Below are 22094 nucleotides of genomic sequence, written 5' to 3'. Positions count from 1 at the left end.
GTTTTACAAAATGATATTATTATCATCCCATTTCACCAGCAACAAAGCTGGAAATTCAGGGATATATTAAGTTTCATCATCTTAAATAGTGAAGCTAGAATTCCTCCTCAGATCTTTTCGAAGGTCATGGAACATAAAGAGTTTCAAAAGTGCCCCATTGCCCCCCTAAAAGATGTCAGGATTCTTGAAGGCAGAGATTACTCAATTTTGGTCTTCCACATCATTTAACATCAGCTCTAAGAAAGGAATAATTTCAGAATTTTCAGGGTTTTAAGCATACATAAGCATTATTTGGAAGGGAAATCACTTTCCTCTTCCCAAGAAGCATCCTTCAGTATCCTTGTCTAAGGAGATGAACTTGGGGAGTGGGAAGGGTGCTTTTCACTTGTATATGTACTTGAGAACTGCTTTATTGTTGTACCTTCAGCTTCCATGGAAAAGCTAAACTGCTATATTAGTGAGCAGAATAAAAGACTCTACGCAGAAAGGCAGACTTTGCAGACACAGAAGTTACAGAATAAAAGCCTGCTTAATAATCTCCACATCATCTTCTGAAATTCCTTTTAACAGTAGCCATCTTTTTTTTTAACAGATTATTTATTTATTTATTTATTTAATACTTAAAAAAAATTAACATATAATATATTATTAGCCCCAGGGGTACAGGTCTGTGAATCATCATAACCGTGGCCACCTTAAAACCTGTGGTCTTCTTAATAATTTAAGTGATTGTGACAAAAAGTGTGTCTTAAGTAAATGTCACATTTTTAAAAACATACATTTGTATATTACTAAAACACTTCGTGGATCAAATAATAACCTTTCTGATTTTAATAGCTAGATTCTCCCTATTCATGAGTCCCGTGAAACATTCATAATGATTTATACCTAGGGCTCGAGTGTCTGACGTACCCAGAGAGCATCCATGTATATTAACTGGTGTGTGTTATGTGTGCGTCCCAATAACTCGTTCTCTTAAACTTTCTCATAGCTGGTATTTTGTTCCACATCCATAACCATGTTTTTGTGTGTACATTTATTATTTCAATTGATCCAATCTGTCTTCTCTCTAAGACTACTAAGCTGAATATAGAACTTTGACCTTTATCATTATTCTACTTGAATGAGCTTCGCTTGGAGCAAAATGATTCTTGAGCAACAACCACTGTAGGGAAGGTGAAGTGCTACGGAGAAATTCTGCCTCTGGCCCCCAGATGTTTCTTCAGCTCTGTGAGACATGTTTTCTCTCACTTTAGGGCCCTTTAATTTGGTCCAATATATTGATTAAGACAGTGATTTCAAATAAAGGCCCTGAAGCCCTACTGCCTAGGTTTCAATGCCAGGTCTACCAGTTGTCAGCTCACTGAGTCTGGTCTTCTACAAGAGTAATGGCACCTCGGGGCGCCTGGGTGGCTCAGTGGGTTAAGGCCTCTGCCTTCGGCTCAGGTCATGATCCCGGGGTTCTGGATCGGGCCCCACGTCGGGCTCTCTGCTCCGCAGGGAGTCTGCTTCCTCCTCTCTCTCTCTGCCTGCCTCTCTGCCTACTTGTGATCTGTCTGTCAAATAAATAAATAAATAAAATCTAAAAAAAAAAAAAAGAGTAATGGCACCTTCTACAAGTGTACAGTATCCACAACAATTCATAGATTGTTTGAAAATTTAACTAATAAATGGACCTAAAGCTATTCCTAGCACATACATAAGACTAAGTATTTTTCTCCTTACTTGTTTCTGCAATAGATCACTAATATATGGTATCTATTTAATTTCTGTTTTACTCAGTATGAGTCTTTTTCTCCTTAGAGCAATTGTCATCTATCAGTGGGGAAAAAAAATCAGAGTTCATGGCCTCGTTGTAGAAATGAATAAATATAAGTTAGGGCTAATAAGTCAATATAGACCTCAATAAGGGCTAGTAAGTTGATAATATACCTCAAAAAACTAGAAACATCTATGAATTTCAACTGAAGATTTTTTTTTAAAGATAATAAATGTGAGAGTTGTTACCTATAACATGTTTGGCATAAAAGAGATAACACTTGGGTAGTAGAAACTACTCATTCTCCACTGAATGACCTCTACTTAACTATGTCCTGGGAAACCAAGCAGAATATGAATCAATATGCTTTTTCAGGAAATTATAAGGTGGAAAATGAATCAGTGCACTATTACACTGGTCTGGAGGCACAGCTAGTTAGGACTCATCACATGGGAACCATTCTACGTGCTCACAGAAAGAGCAACAACCTCACAACTGTAGTCCGAGACTTCATCAAGACCTGGCTCCCGAATGAACCAGAAAACATTTTGTAGAATCACTAATATAAGAGAGAATGATAGTGTGCTTCCTCTTTCCTTTGCCTGAGTTCTCTTCCTTCAGATATCTGCAAGTCTGTGTTCAATGTCACCTTACAGGGACAACACTGTAGAAAAGCAGAATACCATTGCCCACCCTGAACTCTGTATCTTTAAGCTCTACTTGTCTTCACAGTTTTTGTCATCTCTAGCCATATTTTAAATTTATTTATGAGCACTGAGACTTTTTTGTTCACTGTCTGGTACAAATAGTTGATGCTAAATAAATAAGTATCTGTTAAGGAAATGAACAGATAGATCTTCCTACGCATTTAAATATGTATGTACGTGACATATGACACACACAGCAATCTTCCCTTTGTGCAGCGTGAGGACTCTACAGGCTGAGGCCATGAGAAGCCATTGAATGATGGATGAGAAAATTTTTTATTTTTCTGGATTCTTTCACATTTTTTGCTAAAACATTAAAAATTCTTTTACTGCCAGTTCTAGATGTATAGGTACATCACAAAAATAGTAAAACTAATATTTATTTAGCACACTGTAATTTAGAGCATTCAAAACCTTGAAAACAAAAGTACTTTCTCTCTTTTAAAAATACACATCAAGAGTAGTTTGAACAGTGCTTGCCTTCTTCTCATCCTATGACATGGAGTGAGCGTCTGTATTAACACCGTGGCGAACTGTCGTAACTCCTAAGTTTGGATCAACTGAACCAACACTTGAGCCATTGGGGTTTTTTTCCTTAATTTTTTAATTTTTTATAAACATATAATGTGTTATTAGCCCCAGGGGTACAGGTCTGTGAATCGCCAGGTTTATACTTCACAGCACTCACCATAGCACATACCCTCCCCAATGTCTGTAACACATAACGCAACCACCCTCTCCCTTCTCCCCTCCCCCTGGAAACCCTCAATTTGTTTTGTGAGATTAAGAGTCTCTTATGGTTTGTCTCCCTCCCGATCCCATTCATTTATTCCTTTCCTACCCACCAAACCTTCCGTGTTGCCTCTCAACGTCCTCATATCATAGAGATCATATGATAACTGTCTTTCTCTGATTGACTTATTTTGCTCAGCATAATACCCTCTAGTTCCATCCACGTCGTCGCAAATGGCAAGATTTCATTTCTTTTGATGGCTGCATAGTATTCCATCACATATATATATATACCACATCTTCTTTATCCATTCATCTGTTGATGGACATCTAGGATCTTTCCATAGTTTGGCTATTGTGGATGTTGCTGCTATAAACATTCGGGTGCACGTGCCCCTTCAGATCACTACATTTGTATCTTCATGGTAGATACCCAGTAGTGTGATTGCTGGGTTATAGGGTAGACGACCTCAGGGAAGGAAGGTGACTTTCAACTTTCTGAGGAACCACCATACTGTTTTCCCATTGGGTTTTTAATAGCATAAAAGATCTCTGAGAATTCTTTTAATGTGATATGTTTTTTGCCAGTGTCACTTCTGGGGCCTCTTCATTTTTTTTTTTTCCTTTGCCAGTCTCCCTCTTTCTGTTCATTTATAAGGTCACCTTCCTTCCCTGAGGTCATCTGGCAGCTCCACCGTAGCAATTTCACCATTTCCTCAGGCAGCTCTTTTAGCTCCAATTCCTTTTGGTCTGAATCCTGCCGAGTTATTTGCACAACATGGTCGATGTTCCTGTCATACTGCACAGATACTGCCTGTTTTTACTTCCTGTCACATACTTAAATGTTTTCAGTTGCATGCCTTATGATACATTTCTCCCAAACTCGGTTAAAGTTACATGGTCTCCAGTTGTCATATCAACAGCCTGTCCTAAAGTCCATAGACAAAAATGGGCTTTCGAAGTGAAAACACCCCCCGCCCCGGCCCACTGGCTGGATTAATGAAGCTGTGTTTGGCAGTAAAAAGCAAATTTTCACATTTTCAAGTCCCCGAGAGAAACAGAGTGACAGTCATCGTACTTTGAAAAAGTTAAACTGCTTGGCCTCCATGATCTCTTGACTGCTGGGAAACCAGGGAGCCCTGCAACTGTGTACTTTCCTTTCTGTGCGTGGGCCCAATGACCTGTGTGTGGTCACCAAGTCCTAACAGCCTTTGAGAAAGGTGATATGAAGGTCATTGATCATGACTAGCATCTTCTATTTGCACAGTGATTTGTGAGCCCAGGAGCTAGCGGCTCTGTTTGTACTTTATGCAATTACTCAGTAAATATACTGCGAACACTAAAATTTAAACTGCGCTGCTGCGGCAACTCAACTGTGTTATTTAACCAAGGTAATTGAAGTGTATCTGTGTTGGAATTATGAAAGTGTTTTTTTCCAGGGGTGCCTGTGTAGTTCAGTCCGTTAAGTGCCTACCTTCAGCTCCCATCATGATCCCAGGGTCTTGGGATCAAGTCCCTCACCAGTCTCCCTGCTCAGCGGGATGTCTGCTCTCCCTCTGCCTCCTGCCCTCCCGCTCATGCTCTGTCTCTTTCTTTTTATTTATTTAAATAACATCTTTTTATTTAATTAATCTTTTTATTTAATTTTTATTAAATAAAATCTTTTTTAAAAAGTATTTGTTTCCAGAACCCAAATGTATATTGTTCTGAAACTGACAAGGAGAAAAACAACTTAATAAAGTGTAGGGCAGAGAATATAAATCTAGCCAAATGATAAATGGGGAGAAAGAGTTAAAAAGAAGAATAGAAAGTAAAAGAGAAATTCACATCTTCTCTGAGTAAAGAACTGGAATTTGCTTAGGCTGCATTCTTCAGCTAATTCAAGGACTTTATGGACACAGGAACCAGGAAGGATAGACTGAGTCATCTTGCCCCGGCGCCAGGCGACTGCCTGGAAGAACAGTGTCAGCCTCAGTCTGAAGATTCAGCTTGATTTCAGTCCGAACAGACTTTGTCCATAGAGACTGCTCTCAGACAAACACCCAGCAGGTCTGGGGAGTGAAGCCAGGGGCCCTCTAACCCCAGAGCTCCGCCCCCCACCCCCGGGAGAGTAATCAGTGTGCGTGTCCTGCCTCGATGTTATGAAACAGGAAGTCCACACTTGAGCTGAGATCAAAAGCAAGGACCTGAGCAGGCTGATCACATTTTATCAGGGAAAGAGAAACGTAATCTTATTTGGCCTTCAAAGGTGGAAACGTGGCAACCGAGCTCCACTCCACCCCACCAGACTACCCCGCTCTCGCTCCGCCGCATTTCTCTTATCAGCACGACCTGTAGGCACAGCTTCCCAGCGTCCTAGCAGGCACCGAGTCTTTCAGACTCCTACCTTCTCCCCATTCTCATCCACCCACAAGAAGCCATGGGGCCCCCTGCTTGGCTCTGTTACCAGCTTTGCTTTCCCAGTTGGTAAAGGAAAATGTTACCTCCTAGTCACTTCCTAGATCCAGCTCTCGAAAGACCTGATCATCGTTTCTTTACCTTTCTCTTGAGAGAACAGTGTTCATCACCTACCTCTCCAGCCCAAGATCCCCCTTCGTGGTTACTTTCTGTTGCCAAGCTCTCAGTTAGATGGCCCCGCATATCTCCACTGATTTCTTCTTTGGAGTCTTTCATCACAGACTGTAAAATATATTTCGTTTTTGTTGCAGAGCATGGGATTATTCTCATTTACCTTCTTTGACCTTCATGCATTTCAGCATCCTGCGGGTAATATCCACAGGCCCCGCTGGTGGGGGCAGCCCATTGACTCCTACAATGAGAAATGCAGTGCTCAAGCAAGCAAAACGTACTTGACCTTTACTTGACCAGGTGACCTCACTTGATCAGGTGACCCTGAGCTAGTAATTCAGCCTCCAAACGCTTCGGCATTATCATCTGCAGAGTGGGAGTACTAACACAGCCTACCTCCCAGAGAGGTCATACAGGAGTTACTCTGTGCAAAGCACTGAAATATGTCTAGCCCATCGTAGGGGCTCCATACATGAGGTTTATGATTTTTGACAAACTACATCATTTAATCCCCAAAAACACCACAATGTGGGGACTATCCCGGTCTGTTTTAAAGATGGAAGCACTGAAGCACGGAGGGGTTAGGAACGTTTTCCAAAGTCTCGGAGGAAGTAAGCATCACTTCTGCGAACTCTGACTTCAGGACTCATTTCCTTAATCTCAGTGTTATGCTGCCTCTTGAGAGCATTGATGGTGCTAAGGCAGGGCCCATAACAGAATTCATATTATACGGAAATATACTTGGAGCATGTGACTCTGTTGCAGATCAGGTGCTTTAGAAACATCTCCAGCAGATCCCCGTTCCTCTCAGACTCATGAGGAGATTAGGCCATTAGTATAAATATTCTTTTCAGAACTGAGGTCTCTGTAAAGAGAACAGTGCAGTTTATAGAAAGAGTATTTACTCTGAAGTCTGACAGACCTTCCCAGCTCCATATCTACAGGCAAGTTACATAAATTCTCCGACTCAGTCTGGTCATCTGTCAAATGTTAGTGGCAGAACCCACCTCGTGGCATTGTTCTGTGCCTGAAATGAAACAGTATCTGTAAAGTAGCTAGCACAATCCCATGTACATGGTGGATACCAAAAATATTAATTCCCTCCTCCTCTAGAAATTATAGACTAGAATATTTCCAGTTACAAAAATACAGTAATATCCTCCACAGTGATATTTTCCTCCTAGGGAAGAGAGCCCACGCCACCCTTTCAGACACACAGTGAGTCACCAAGTGTGAGGCTCGACCTAGGAACAGATCGTCCTCTCTACTGCTTTGCTGGGGCTCCTGCCTTCATCCTCCGGTGGGAGGAGAGGAGAGGCAGCAGAGTATCTTCCTTCTTTTACGCCGGAAGCGGAAGCAACAGTCTTGTTAAACTTCTGTCTTTTCCTTTTTTCCTTATACGCTTGACATTTTCAGCATCTTCCTCATTTTAATGTCATTTTAATGATCACCACTCCAATGATATGGTTTCATTTTCAAGAGGGCTTAGGTTTCACTCCGAGAGAAGACAGTATAATAGCTGTTCCCTGTATAAGCATCGCCAGGGAAAGGCTAGAAAACTGGCAGTGGGAGGACCAGAAGTGAGAGAAAATGACCAATGACGTAACCTATTCTTTAAACCTGTCAGCAAAGTTCTACCTTTCTGATGATGGATCTGAGTGACCCCATGTAACCAGAACCAGGTGTGTGTATATGTGTTTATATGTGTGTGTAGCAATTTGTTATAAAGATTTGATCCTTACTTAACTGGTTAAGTTGGCTAAGGAGTATCTAAACAGAAGGCTGTTGTCTTCATGTCTGAAGCTGGGGCTAGAATTGCACAGGCAGGCAGGCAGGCAGGAAGGACAGATGGATGTAAAGTGGCGGAAGCAAGGACAACCTAGAACCCGAAAGCATGAGCTAGAACCCATGAGGACAGACCGAAACCTAAGCCAACTTCTTCTTCACGGAACTAAACACACACCTAGTTCAGGCACCAGAGGAGCTGAAAAAAGATCCAGGAGAACGTGGAGCTGTTACAGACCCAGCCATTGCCTCACTCCAACTCCTATCTGAGCTAGCAGACAGGAGACAAAGCCTGTGTGCTCCAAAATGGCTGCCTCTCATTTCCACCCGCCAAATCTCCCACAAGAGATTTGGGCCCAGTGTAACCAGAAACATACAGAAAAGGGAATTCTGGTAAATGTAGTTTAGTTCAGCCAGGTTGCTACATTACTAAGACACATATATATCTTAGTTATATATATACACATATATATATATATATATATATATACACACACACATATATATATATATATGTGTGTGTGTATATATATAACTAAGATATATATGTGTCTTATATGTGTGTGTGTGTGTGTGTGTATATATCTCATGTATATGCTTAAAATATATGTATGTGTCTATCCCCAAATTTAGCACCTTAAACAAGAAGCATCTCTTCTTTCATACAGTGTCTGAGTTCAGGAATCCAGGAAGAGCTTAGCTAAGGTAGTTCTGTGTCAGGGTCTCTTAGGAGGGCCCCAGTTAACTGTGGCAGAAGTTATCCAAAGGCTTGACAGGTTAAGGATCTACTTTTAAGCTCATTGTGCAGCTCTTACCCGAGGTCTTAATTCATTACCACGTGGACATTTCCATCCAGCAGCTTACAACATAGCAGTAGCTTCCTGTGGAGTAACAGATCGGAGACGGAGACAAAGAGGCCACAGTGTCTTCTCAACTTAGGCTCCGAACTGACCTACCGCTAACTCTGCCATGTTTTATTGGTCACACAGTCCATCGCCAGTACAATGTAGGAGAGGACTATACAGAATGTGAATATTGGAAAGAAGAAATCATAGGGAACATCTTAAAGTGGCCTACCACAATGTCACATCCGGACAATTCTATAACACCACTAAAAAGAAATGCCTTCAATTTCGGGGTAGGAAATTGGTTCTCTTCTGATTAAGGATGGGATCCTCTATTCATTTTATCTGTGAACTCCATCCATTTCTCTGGAAACAACACCTTTAATGCCAGTGCTCTTCTTTTGTATTGCTTTCTTTTAAGGCACATTTTTGCAAACATTGTCACATTTGAGCCTTAGACAGCTAGGAAGAGGATGAAGCTGGGGTTCAAATGCAGGTCATTCTGTTTCCAAGATGAAAGTTAATTTTACAGTTCTGCAGCTAACTTTGCAGTATTTGCCTTGTCAAAATAGCCGTTCTGTATTATTAATATTACTGAAAGGTTCAGAACCAACCGACAGACTTTAGAAAAGCTTTCTTCTTCTTCTCTCCAATTACAAGTAATTTTTATTTAGCCTGACTAGATATATTCAGTACTATTTTCCTATTTGCCATTTTAAAATCTAATTACATGCTTTATGCTAGTTTGTATTTTTGTATCTGTGAAGTATATGGGGCATGGTTTTCTCAACTACAAAACATCTTGCCAAATATAGTTACATACATTTTAATGTTTTCATAGATTTTTTTTTTTAAGTTAGTGACTCTCATTACATAAATTATTTCTTGGATGTAAATTAGACAACTTAAAATGACAAACTACTTTTCCAATTATAGCTGGTACTATTTACTCAGTATCTTTTTTTAATCCCTGAATCAACTTATAGCTACTAAGTGGCCTCTCCAATCCCCCCAACCCTTACCCCCACCAACTATGGCTGGATTTCCAAATTCTACTCTCTTCCTTTATTTGGTAAAGTGACCCAGTAACTCATCAGAAAGTAAAAAAGGAATCCGAACACCCTGTTTTCTTCTTGCCTCTGACCAGTGAGCCCCCTCCTCCTCATTTGTCTCCTACCTCTTCCCTACAATTCACTATAGGCCAATTTGCCTCTAAATATAGCTATTTTCATGCCTCAGAGTCATGGAGGAGACCCCAAAGTGCTTTTTTCCCTTACCAAAAAGGCACCCTCCTTTCCCTAGTCCTGAGCAAAAATAGATTAATACTCTAGCACTTTGGGTAGTGCTAGAGTATTATATATAGTCTCTGTTCCATCTCCAAACCTACCCCCACCCTGCTCCTGGTGAGATCTGCACCTGAACCATCCTGGTGGAACATTGTTTCACTTCTCTCCAGCATTTTTCTGTTTACTTTTCTACCATTATCCAGCTGAAGGCTGTTCCTTAAGCAACTTATTAACTCTTTGTGGGGCTGGCAAAGCTGTAAGTTTTTGAGGCAGTCTGCCAATCCTTTGAAGTTTCTGGGTAAAGAGGCTAGAGTGATCTCCCTTTATAGCTTTTGTATTTCATTTAAAAAAAAAAAAAAAAAAGGAGGAATTAGGGAGGGAGATGAACCATGAGAGACTATGAACTCCAGGAAACAAACTGAGGATTTCAGAGGGGTAGGGGGTAGGGGGATGAGGTAGCCTGGTAATGGGTATTACGGAGGGCACGTGTTGTGATGAGCACTGGGTTTTATATGCAACTAAAGAATCATTGAACACTGTATCCAAAACTAATGATGGACTTTTATAGTGGCTAACTGAACATAATAAAAAATATTTTAAAAATGTGGCCACTTAATACAGGTTTATCATAAGTTATATTCTTACCAAGCACATTATTTAAGTTACTTTAAATCCTCCTGTTGTGTTATGTTGTGATTTATCTATTTATATGATCCTCTTTCTCCAAGTCACTTTCCGCGCACTTTTATTTCCAGGGTGCAGGAGAGAGGCTGACCCGTAGTAATCATTCTCTAAGCGATGCGTTGAATAGATGTGCTCTTAAATGACTAAAGTCTTCTGCCAGGTTTTATCGACTCTCCATCCCTTTTCTCATCCTGGGGTGGTAGTCTGAATCAAGGGGGTTGTTGACCCCGTCCCTAATCATTTATATGTAGCTGTCCTCTTCCCATGGCCCACTGAGAAGCGTACAGTGAAACAATCTTTGGGGAAAAGAATTCGCTTAGAAATGCTATCTAGAGGTCCTTGTGATATCCCCACCCTAATATGAAATGTTTGTAAGGGTTCCTAGTTGCAATCAACAGATAATGACTATGACTGATTAAGCAAAAAGAGAGTTTATTCAAAGCATATTCAACAATCTCAAAATTGCTGGGAAGGCTGGCGAACCAGACTTCAGGCTCATTCTCAGGAAGAAAGCCCAAAACCTCATAACAGAATTGGCCTTATGAAAAAACCTGCAGTCAAGGCTGCTTTCCTTCCCGCTGAGGACTAGAGGAAACTTGGCAGCTGCCGCCTCTTCCAGGCTACCTCTGTGCCAGGAACTCTGCCTCAAGCCCTTTGGGAAACTGCCCTTGCCACCGCGAGGGCTGGAAGGTTAATGCGCCTGTTACCATACCCAAGCCAAAATGGAAGCTCTCTTCAAGGCCAGTCCCCTCCTGTTGCTCCTCAGTGACATAGCCCTCATTTGACATACCCCAGTGTCTGCCTTTGATGGGCTAGCCAGTCTGGGAATTTCAATTATGACACAATGAAGAACTTCCTACCCATTGTGTAGGAAGTTACCTAAATCCTTAAAAATCTTTCCAAGGAGATGGTTCACTATTAAACTTACAACTATATTAGTGGAGACTAGTTCAGACTTGCTGCTGTGTCTTACCAACCTCCACTTCCTTTCAGCACTCAGCTTTGAGATCTTAGCTTCCCTAAGTCTTGATGAGATTTTTTACTCCAACACCCAGAAGAACACTCACTGGCCCAAACAGCCCATCTAACCTTTTTCCCTGTAGAATCACAGGAACTGTGACTTTATGCCCCTACTGATAACCAGCCTCGCATGATCTGTTTATGGCATCTGTTAATGAATCATTTGGTTGAAGTCAATTAAAGGTTACGTAATGGAGCTGTTAAGGGAAGGATATATTCTTTTTTTTTTTAAGATTTATTTATTTATTTGACAGAGAGAGATCACAAGTAGGCAGAGAGGCAGACAGAGAGAGAGGGGGAAGCAGGCTCCCTGAGCAGGGAGTCCGATGCGGGGCTCGATCCCTGGACCCTGAGATCATGACCTGAGCCGAAGGCAGAGGCTTAATCCACTGAGCCACCCAGGCACTCTGGGAAGGATACACTCTTAAATGTTAGGGAAAATATTATTTGGATTTCTTAAATTAGAAAGGATTCAGGGCACAGGTTATAATTTTCCTTTCTTATATTTTTAAATTGAATAATAGGATGTGTTTTTGACACTATCAATTTAGTTGTGCCACATTAAAAAAAAAATCTTTTCAGAAGTGACAAGTGGGCAGGACCATGCTGATGGAAAATATCCAACTCACAGTCATCTTTCTTTCTTTTTTTTTTTTAATATTTTATTTATTTGACAGACAGAGATCACAGTAGGCAGAGAGGCAGGCAGAGCGAGAGGGAATCATAGTCATCTTTCAGTACCTTGTCCTTACAGCCATCTTTTATAACTTTTTAAAAATCTTTTATAACTTTCAAAATTATTGGTGAAAATTTTGAAAACCTGGTGTCCTAATTTTTGCTTTAAATTTCAGTGAGTTTTCTTTTACCTCCTTTTCAACTGCATGTTTGTGTGGCCAAACTCGACCCATCATCTTCCCGTGAAAGGATTCAGGTTCTCCAACTCAAGAATGCGGTCTCTGACCATGCTATTTCCTCCCACCCCCATCCCTGCCTCCTTCTTCCGTGATGTCTCCTAAACCAATTTCCCCATCTCATTGTGACTCCCAGGATCCCCATGACTTCCTATTATCCTAATACATCACCTTTTCCTAACTTCCCTTGCCATTCAGCTGGGCGGGAACCCCCTAATCACATCACAAATCTTTACCATTAGGTAGCCCTCACCTTTCTCTCTCTCTCTCTCTCTCTCTCTCTCTCCCTCTCTCGACTTCCACACCAAAGCTGCCACACTTGGGTGAAGAAAGTAATAAAATGAGACTGATGAGATTGTTAAATGTGTGCTCTCTACCTTTGGGTATCTGCCCTGATCCCCCTAATATATGTTAATCATTTCTTGTTGAAGTCCTAATTTTAAAAATGGTTCAAAAAAGCATTTTCTCTCCTTAAACTCTCCCCTACCTCCTACACTTGGCAGATGGTTTTTTTTGTTTTGTTTTCTTTTTCTCCTTTTACTCAACTGAGCAATCTCCAGCACCAAACCCATGCTGCCTGCCCAGGGATAAAATGCTACAAATATTGGTGAAGTCTATAGCATGATTATATGAGGTTTTAATACTGTTCCCAAGGCCACAACTCTAGTTCAGGCTCATTTTTGAAGGCAGATTTACCATGAAGCAAATACATTAAGCTTTGAGGCCCTTCATTTAAACCAGTCCCACCATCCTGGAAGGGACCTAGGTTCATTTTCTATTGCTATGTAATAAATTACTTCACAAAGTAGCAGCTTAAAACAACACATGTTTGATCTCACAGTTTCTTTGGTTCGGTAATCAAGGCATGGCTTATCAGGATCCTTCGATTCAAGATTTCTCATAGAGCTTCAGTCAAGGAGTTGACTAGACCTAGGATCTCTTCTAAAGGATCAACTGGGGTAAGATTGATATCAAAATTTATGTCCTATAGTTGACGGATTTCCACTTCCTTCAGTCTGTTGGACTAATGGATTCCTACTTCACTTTCTAACTGACTATGGGCAGACCCACACTCAGTTTCTTGCCCCCATGGACATCCCCAGTATGATGCTTTATAAAAGCCAGCAAGGAAAGAGAATGCAAGCAGGAAGGTAATAAGGATCCCATGTAACTTAATCCCATTACCTTTGTCACATTCTGTTGATTAAAAGCAAATCACTAGGCCAGTCTACACTCAAGGGGAGGCGATTACACAGGATTATTAATTCTAGGACACAGGGACCACTAGGGCCATTTTAGAGTATGCTTACAGTCACAGGGCTCCAGCAATTTGTTCAATAGGTCATGCATTTTCATAAAATTTGCAGAAATTAGATCCATTAGCTGCAGTCATTAAGACTACCATCTCTTGCCATTTCAGTATCCCTTCCATCATATGTCCCCCAACAACACCCACTCCTCCTTGTCAAATGGCACTGAAATGATCACAGAATTTTGTGATAGAGACAGGAAGAAATTGAGTTGGAGGGTATTTAGGGTGGGTTTAGTGTGGTCTGTTCAATGGGTCATAGTCACTTCCTGGTGCAGCCTAATTTATTGCTAGACTCTCAGGTATAGGAGCTGTTTCCAGAAATACCCCAATTACCTGCTAGGCTGACTCAGCCGGCCTTGTAAAACAAAGCAGAGGTCATATCTTGATAACGACGGTGTTCTCAGGTGTCCAGCACTGTCAGAATTAGGGAATGAAGCACAAGATTTGAAAGGCATAGAGCCTAAAGCTTGTGTGGGAGAATTCAGTCATTACATGTGTTTAGTTAGAAGTGGAGGACTTGATTTTCATCAATGCCTAGTCAAAACAAGTTCTGCCTTGTCAAGAATATGTTCAATAGCACAATATATGTAATTATAAATGAACCATTTATTTATTTTTTCTTTTCGGACCGCTAATGTGTGAAGTAGAATTGTTAGATTTCCTGTGTCTCAAACAATAGCCTGTACATTTCTAAGCAAAGTTTCGAGTATTCCATCATACTGGAATCCATCTTAATGTGGCTTTACCAGTGGCAAATTATAAATTTAGAAGAGAGTTTTCTAAATTGTCAATAATTTTTTTTAAACTGTGACTAATTAGACTGCGGGGAGGGGAAGATTATTTTTCAGTTCTCCCTACAGAAAATTGTTCTCATTAGGAAGAAACCATAAATGAGTATGTAGACAAAATGTAAAAGAAAATAAAATGCTGGGGCACCTGGGTGGCTCAGTCAGTTAAGCACCCAACTCTTGATCTGCTCAAGTCTTGATCTCAGGGTTAGGGGTTCAAGCCCCGCTTTGGGATCCATGCTAGGCACGGAACCTACTTGTTTAAAAAAAAGTTATAAGTGTATGTCAGGTTGTTAATTTTTAAAAATCTTATTTTTTAAAATAGATTTTAGTTATTTATTTGACAGAGAGAGACACAGAGAGAGAGGGAACACAGCAGAGGAAGTAGGAGAGGGAGAAGCAGGCTTCCCGCAGAGCAGGGAGCCCAATGTGGGACTCGATCCCAGGACCCTGGGATCATGACCTGAGCCGAAGGCAGACACTGAATGACTGAACCACCCAGGTGCCCCCAAAAATCTGATCTTTTTCACAATTTTTCATATTTATGGGTTTATTAGCTTTTTTAAAATATGTAATTTTCATGACTTTTTTCCTTTAAGTAAATACTTAATACTTGATTTTGTATTACTTAAACTGTCCAATTGTGTAGGCTTCAGACCCCACAAAAACGATCTCCCCTTTTCTGGTCCCACTGGCCTGCACTCCTATACCCGACTTCCTGAATGATCTTCCCCATGGCCCTCCCTTCTGGTCCAGCCTTCTCCCCCACTGCTGCCCCTAGAGTATGCTTCCCAAGGAAGCGCTGCAACCATGCATGTCACCGCCCTGATGAAAAATCCTTACTGTCTCCTTTCACAGAGTTCTGTTGTTTGAGCACTTGGTTGGTGATACATTGTTAAACTCTTCAGTTCAACAAATGAAGGTCCCAGTCTAATTTGTATTTTTATAGTCAACATCTCCTCATTTCTGTTTGGTTTGTTTTCCTGACAATATAGCTACTTGCTATTATAAAAACGTCACTTTGGTCCCTTCTCTCCCTATTTCTCCTTTTCTCTCATTTTTTATTTTTCAAAATCCTTCTCATTCATTAAGACCTACCTCAAATGCTTCCTTCATGAACTTCCTCTGCTCTCAGAATGTGATAGTCTCTCCCTCTTCTGTAGGCCTATTAGTGTCTTCGTCTACTCTCAGTGGGCTCATGCTTTCTCATTGCATATTCGATCTGTATCTTCTGGTTTTTGTGTATTTTAGTTATATTTGTAAATCCTAAACTCTTTGAGAGAAACTGTTACTTCTTTTTTCATCCTTGAAACCTCTCTAGCACCTCATAAGCTTTACTTGCGGAACAATAAGTATTATTGGCCATGAATGATTGGATGAATGAATAATGAATCATTTGAGAAATAACAAATGAATCTATTCACTACCCCATTCTTTCATTCATAATATTTATTGAGGCTATACTATGACCCAACACTGTGGTCATGTCTGAGAATCTTAAAACATAACAAAACAACAATAATAAAAATGCAGAGCTTGCCCATAGGAAGGTAACATTCTAATGAGGTAGGAAAACATTGATCAGAAAAATCCCACAAATTAATACCAAAGTTCATCTTTGATGGGGCTTATGCAATAAAAAAAAAAAAAAAACAACTGGAACTGTGAGATTGCACATGCAGAATTTCAACCAGTCAGGACAATTTCATGTGCATTTCCCATAATGAATGAGAAGATAAAGTTCTTTTTTTTTTTAAATTATCTTCTCTAAGGAAATAGCTAAATTACATGGGATTTCATTTAACACTTTCATAATGTTTAATTCCTTAACTGAGTAATTAATTTGATCTTGAAAATTTTATGAGATTAGAGCAATAGTTTGTCCCTTGTTTCTGAAAATTGGCACATTCTTGGTGCTGCTATCTAAGGACACAAATGAAACTGAGAAGCCCCAAGGGTAGGCTCAGTCCTTTCTCTGGGTATAATACTCCTTTTATCAGAGAATGTGGCTATTGCTGGCTGAGCTTATCCTGTCTGTGATGCTCTTGCTTAGTCTAGCAGCCACTGGCCAGTGTGTTGGCTTGCACAAATCGGCCTTGTCCTGCAGCCTGCGGTGCAAATAGTCTATCTGCTGCTGGGGTTTCCAGATTACAGTGTTACAGGTTGAATTCTTTCTCCCCAAGAAAAAAGTGTTGGAGTCTTAACCCCCCAATACGTCAGAATGCATTTATAGAGGAATCAGGTTAAAATGAGGTCATTAGGCGAGTTGTAATACGACTGGTGTTCTGATAAAGGGACATTTGGTCACAGAAGCAGAGAAATACAAGGAAAGATGATGCAAAGCCACAGAGAATGCCATCTACAAGCAAGGAGGAGTGCCTGAGGCTACCAGAAGCTCTGGCATAGCTCTCAGATAAGCTCTCAGAAGAAACCAAACTCGCAGGTACCTTGATCTTGGACTTCTAGCCTCCAGAACTAAGACAATAGATTTCTGTTGTTTAAGCCACATAGTTGGTGATAAAGGAGACTTAGCAAACTAATAAGGTATATTTCCATGGAAAAATTTAAATCAAACTCATGTTTTCTGGATGTTTATCCTGTAGGGTTTTTATTTCTCTGGTTATTTACATTTAAGCCTACATATAAATTCAGAAACAATTCCTAGAGTCGCAGAGTATATGACCACTAAAAAATAACTAAAAGCTCTCTTGATATGAACATTTCTTTTCTGAAACTGTCTCCAAGTTCACCAGGCCAACTTGGCGGTGAAGTTGTGCACTGCTCTGTGCACTGCTACCTCTGGCTATATTAAGAGGGAGCGTAGCCATTACACCCATGGGGCACAATGAATGAGGCAAAAAATGCTCTTGAGCTGGGAATCAGAGGGGAATGCACCAGGAGCACAGTGTAGTTTTATATTAAAGTCTCTGAATGCTCAGGTTACTACCATATTAACTTTAGAAATTGAAGAAACCGTTGTACGTCCTGGCCCAGTGTGAAAAGCATTTCAAAACTCATCCAAATGGCTGTTCCCTGTGAAGGAGCGGCTGCAAACTTCTGTTCCTTTCATAATAGGACAGCAGTAGGGTGCTTTCCCCCATGTAGGCTTAAAAGGGGGACAGAAAGCCACTAAATACATTCACCAAGTAAGAGTAATTGTTATTTTACTTAACCTATTTGGGTAGAAATAATTTTTTACAAGTTTTTAACTTTACGTTTTTAAATTTTTTAACTCTTTAAGAAATATCTTTTGAGTACGTATAATGTATCAAATGTTGGGAGTACAAGGGTGAACAAAAATAGGTATATTCCCTTCCTACAGGAGCCGGCTGACTATTAAAGGGAATAGATAATCTTCTATGTGTTTAGTCTCTCTCTGCCTCTTTTTTATAGGGATGCTTGTGATGGCAGTTAGGGCCCACCTGGATAGTGAAGGTTTGTCTCCCAATCTCATGACCCTTAATTTAATCACACCTACAAAGTCTTTGCCATATGAGGTGGGTTAAACAATGCCCTAGAAACTGCCTGTTGACCTGAAAACTCAGAATGTGACTTTATTTGGAAAGAGGATATTTGCAGCTACAGTTAAGAATTGTAATGAGATCCTACTCGATTAGGGTGGGCCCTAAATTTGAGGAAAGTGTCCTTGTAAGAGGCAGGAAAAGACACACAGAGACACAGGGAAGGAGGCCACGTGAAGACGGAGACAGAGACTGGAGAGATGTTGTCACAAGCCAAGGAGCAGAAGGATCCACCAAGAACTGGAAGAGGCTAGGAAGGATTCTCTCCTAGAGCCTTCTGAGAAAGTAAGCCCTGCCAACACCTCGACTGCCAACTTCCAGCTTCCGGAACTGTGACAGACTACATTTCTGTTGTTTAAGCCACCAAGTTTATGATAATTTCTTAAGCATCCTAGGAAACTAATATACCATGTTAGATAATAAGCACAGGACCCAAGAATTAAGATCTGGACATTTTGGGGAGAGGGACGGACCATGATTCAGCATGCCACACCTACTCTGCTTTCAGAAGCGAAGGTATATTCCCACATCACATGGGGAAGGTGACCTCAGGTAGGTCCTGCTTGGTGCAAGCAACTGTCCAAGACTTTCATCAGACTTGAGAGGAAGTAGCAATCAAAAATCTAATGAAGCGCTATGCAAATAAACTCCCTGGAGGTACAGTAAGACAATGGACTTCCATCCCCCAAAATACCCAGCAGGTGATAAAAAAGGGAAGGAAATGATTTGAATAATATGGGAGTAAACATTTTTAAATGATAAATGGTGGGATGCCTGGGTGACTCAGTCAGTTAAGTGTCTGACTGTTGATTTTGGCTCAGGTCATGATCTCAGGGTCATGAGATTGAGCCCCACGTCAGGCTCTGCCCTGGGCATGGAACCAGCTTATTCCCACCTCCCCCCTTTGAAAAAATGATAATTGAAATACACCACAGGACACTTACAGGAGAGGACATACTATCAGATCTTGGTTCTATAATACAAACAATTAAGACTCAAATTTTAAGGAAAATAAAATTTGACTTGAGGCAAGCAGTGACAGTTTAATGAAAGAAGGATCTGAAAGGGGTCCTCCCTCCTGGGTGACAGGAGATAGGAAACTCTTCTGTCATCTCTGAGAAACTTGAGCTAGCATATTGCACTCTCTGAGCCCCTACTCTTTGCTAACTAGCCTTAGACCTTCTGACCTTTGCCCATGGTTCTTCAATGCAGCAACCTCTCTCATCTTCCCTTTCTTGCCTATCACTTGACTAGTTCTATTACTATGACTCTAGTCTCACCCATTTCACCATCTCTTTCCACTCCCTCGCCTACTTGGGTCTTCCACCACGCCGCTCCTGAAACCTACCACTCCGGAATTAGTCTATGCATCTCTCCTTCTCACCTCCCTTATGGCAGGGTCAGCTGGGTCTGCTGTGCTCCTCACTGTCTTTAAGAATCTTCTGTTCCAATGTTTACAGAAGCCGAAGTCACCACACTCCCAGATAAAGAGCCTAATACTGTTAACTTCTGCCCTCTTCAAATGATTTTTACCTCCTACCTCAAAAAAGAGAGCTGACGGGAATTCCTTCCTCTTCCTTCTCCCTCCACTTTCCTCCGTTATTTTCTTCTGAACATCCTCTTTCACAACAGTTTCCACAGGAGATGTTCCAACACAAGGTTAGTACCTCCACCTGTCATCTCTGCTGGTTCAGAGCAAAGGGAGGACACTGAGAAGAGGGTCAGAAACTCTGCCCGTGAGGGCCGCGTGTTGACAGTGGACTTCACTACTAGGAATCATCTCATGTTCGCTTCTTTTTTCTTGGGCTGGTCAAATAAAGAAGGATCTCCCATCTACCCCCTAGAATGGGTGAGCCTTGCTGCCATTATCTCAGAGCCAGTGTGGGGAGAGAGTGGGGAATCTCAATATCCAGGCTGTACACTTTCCTTCAGTCTCCCTGTGTTCATCATGGTAGCTTCATTCTGAACTCCACCTGGTTTACAGTCTCCAGAGAATAATCATCCAGGAGGAATGATTCATTCCACTAGCAGTGTATGATTGAGAAGATTTGGGAAACTCACTGCTTCTGAGTATTTCAGCCAATACCCTTCAGCTCTTACCCCACTTCTGGAGCATTTGAGGGATTACGATGGCTAATGAGTCCCTCAGCTGTCCCTTCTGCTGACTTGGCATTCAGCTTTCTCAGATCTGCTAAGTCATTGGCCACCGACCACCGACAGCTTTCCAACTTCCCAAATTGTGTTCCTGTCTTCTCCTCTCATATAAATTTGGTCTTGGGGTTTTATGTGTTCTTGAAAAAATCTTTACACTCAACATTAACAAGGTCTTGAAGGTGAATGGCAGTAAACATATGCTCTCTAAATACATTTCTGTCCTGTAATCAGAACATATGGTTTAATATTTCATTCCTGACCCCTGGTAGTATATTAAGGAGCTTTCTGCTGTAGATGATTTGACTATTTTACCCATTTTTTCTTCAACTTTACTGTCAGCCTTTCCCCAACTCTCTCTATATATATAGTTAGATTAAGTGCAACATAGCATCTAGAAAGCTCAAAATATAAACTATGAACCAATGAACTGTATTACAAGAAGAATTTTTCTCCTTTGAAAAGATTAAAGGTTTCAACTCTTCTTTTCAGGCGTTCCCAAAAGCTCCCTTCTCTGGGGGTTCTTCTCCTACCTTCCAAGCTCGAGTTGTCTAAACTCGACATTGGATCGAGCTGCAACCCTGACCAGAGGTTAGAACTGACCAGCCTATTTCACTAACGGATACCCTTGGGATATTTCTGGTCAGCCGTCTTCCTAAGAATCCTGAAGTCTTAATATATTTTTTAATTTTGATTAGTTTTAAGGGAAATTGTGTATTTTCCTGCTTTGGGAGATGGGGAAATTTCAAACAATTTTTTCTGGGAAGCTCAAGGTCATCACGACCAGCATCAGTTAGAGTACACTTGATCCTTGAACAAGATCGCTTTGGCAGCAGATTTTTGACTGCACAGGGGGCTGGGTGCCCCCTAACCACCTCCCTGCTGAAGGGGCGACTGTAGTCTGCTCTAGGGATAGCTGCTGGTGGCCCTGCCAGACAGAGGTGGTCTCTTCTCTGTACCCAGCACAGCACCTTACCCTTTACACCCTTTAGTCATTACTACCCTTTTGAGATTATAATTCCTTTTTTTTTTTTTTTTTAACATTTGGTCCCTCTTTTTTGACTCTGTGCTCCCTGGAGGCAGGAGGCAGGAAGAGAAGGACCACCCCCTTTTTCACATGTGCATTCCCTACTTCTAGCTTAGTACATGTTTATAGTAAATGCTTAGTAACTATTAAATCAATGAATGGGACTGTAAGTTATAATAAACATAGAGCCAAATAAATAATGACACTGTTCATGTACCGATTACCATGTAAATGTAGTTCAAGGAATGTCTGTAAATAAGTTTTCCTGTATGAAAAACATTTGCTGTTTTTGTTTTGTCTTGAAGTTAACAGTTGTCCTTTTTTCATTCCATTTTCTTAATTTTCCTATTTACCTGTTATTCCATATCTTCAAGGAATGCTTTACATAGTCAAGAATCCATCAGATAATACATCAGTTATGTTTCCCCCAAACCTTTCTACGGCTCTGTTCAGGACTATTTCTACGGCTCTGTTCAGCACTCGGTTGAAAGAGCACATATTTCTGTAGTATTTTAGGAAAGGGAAGAATGAATTTATTGTGAACTTTAATTGCATGAAAATGTCTTTATTCTACCTTCATACTTGGTGGATAGTCTGGCAAAAAATTTCTAAGCCAAACATTGTTTCTCTTAGGATGTTCAAAGAATGGCTCCGTGGCCCTCCAGCCTACAGAAGATCTACTGTCATTCTGTTTCCTCATCTTTTCTATACAACTTATTTTTTTTTTCTCACTGGAAGCTTCCGACATACATGGCTTTGCCCAAGCGTGCTGAAATTTTACAGTTATTTCCTTTATTATGGTTCTTTTCAAATTTATCATGTGGGGCTTTCAGTGGACACCCTCCATATGAAAACAATGTATTTTATTAAGTGCTGGGGAACGTTCATGTACATTTTTGTTAATAGTGTGCTCTTCTCTCTTCCTTTCCTTTGACTCTTGTCGATGAGATACTGTGCGGTTGGTTGGTTTGTTTTTGCATTGTTTCCTTCATTTTCAT

Source organism: Mustela putorius, unplaced genomic scaffold (assembly GCF_011764305.1).
Source record: "Mustela putorius furo isolate JIRA1106 unplaced genomic scaffold, ASM1176430v1.1 tig00003845_pilon_pilon_pilon, whole genome shotgun sequence".
NCBI classification, from domain to species: domain Eukaryota; kingdom Metazoa; phylum Chordata; class Mammalia; order Carnivora; family Mustelidae; genus Mustela; species Mustela putorius.
Note: the sequence above shows the minus strand (reverse complement) of the source record.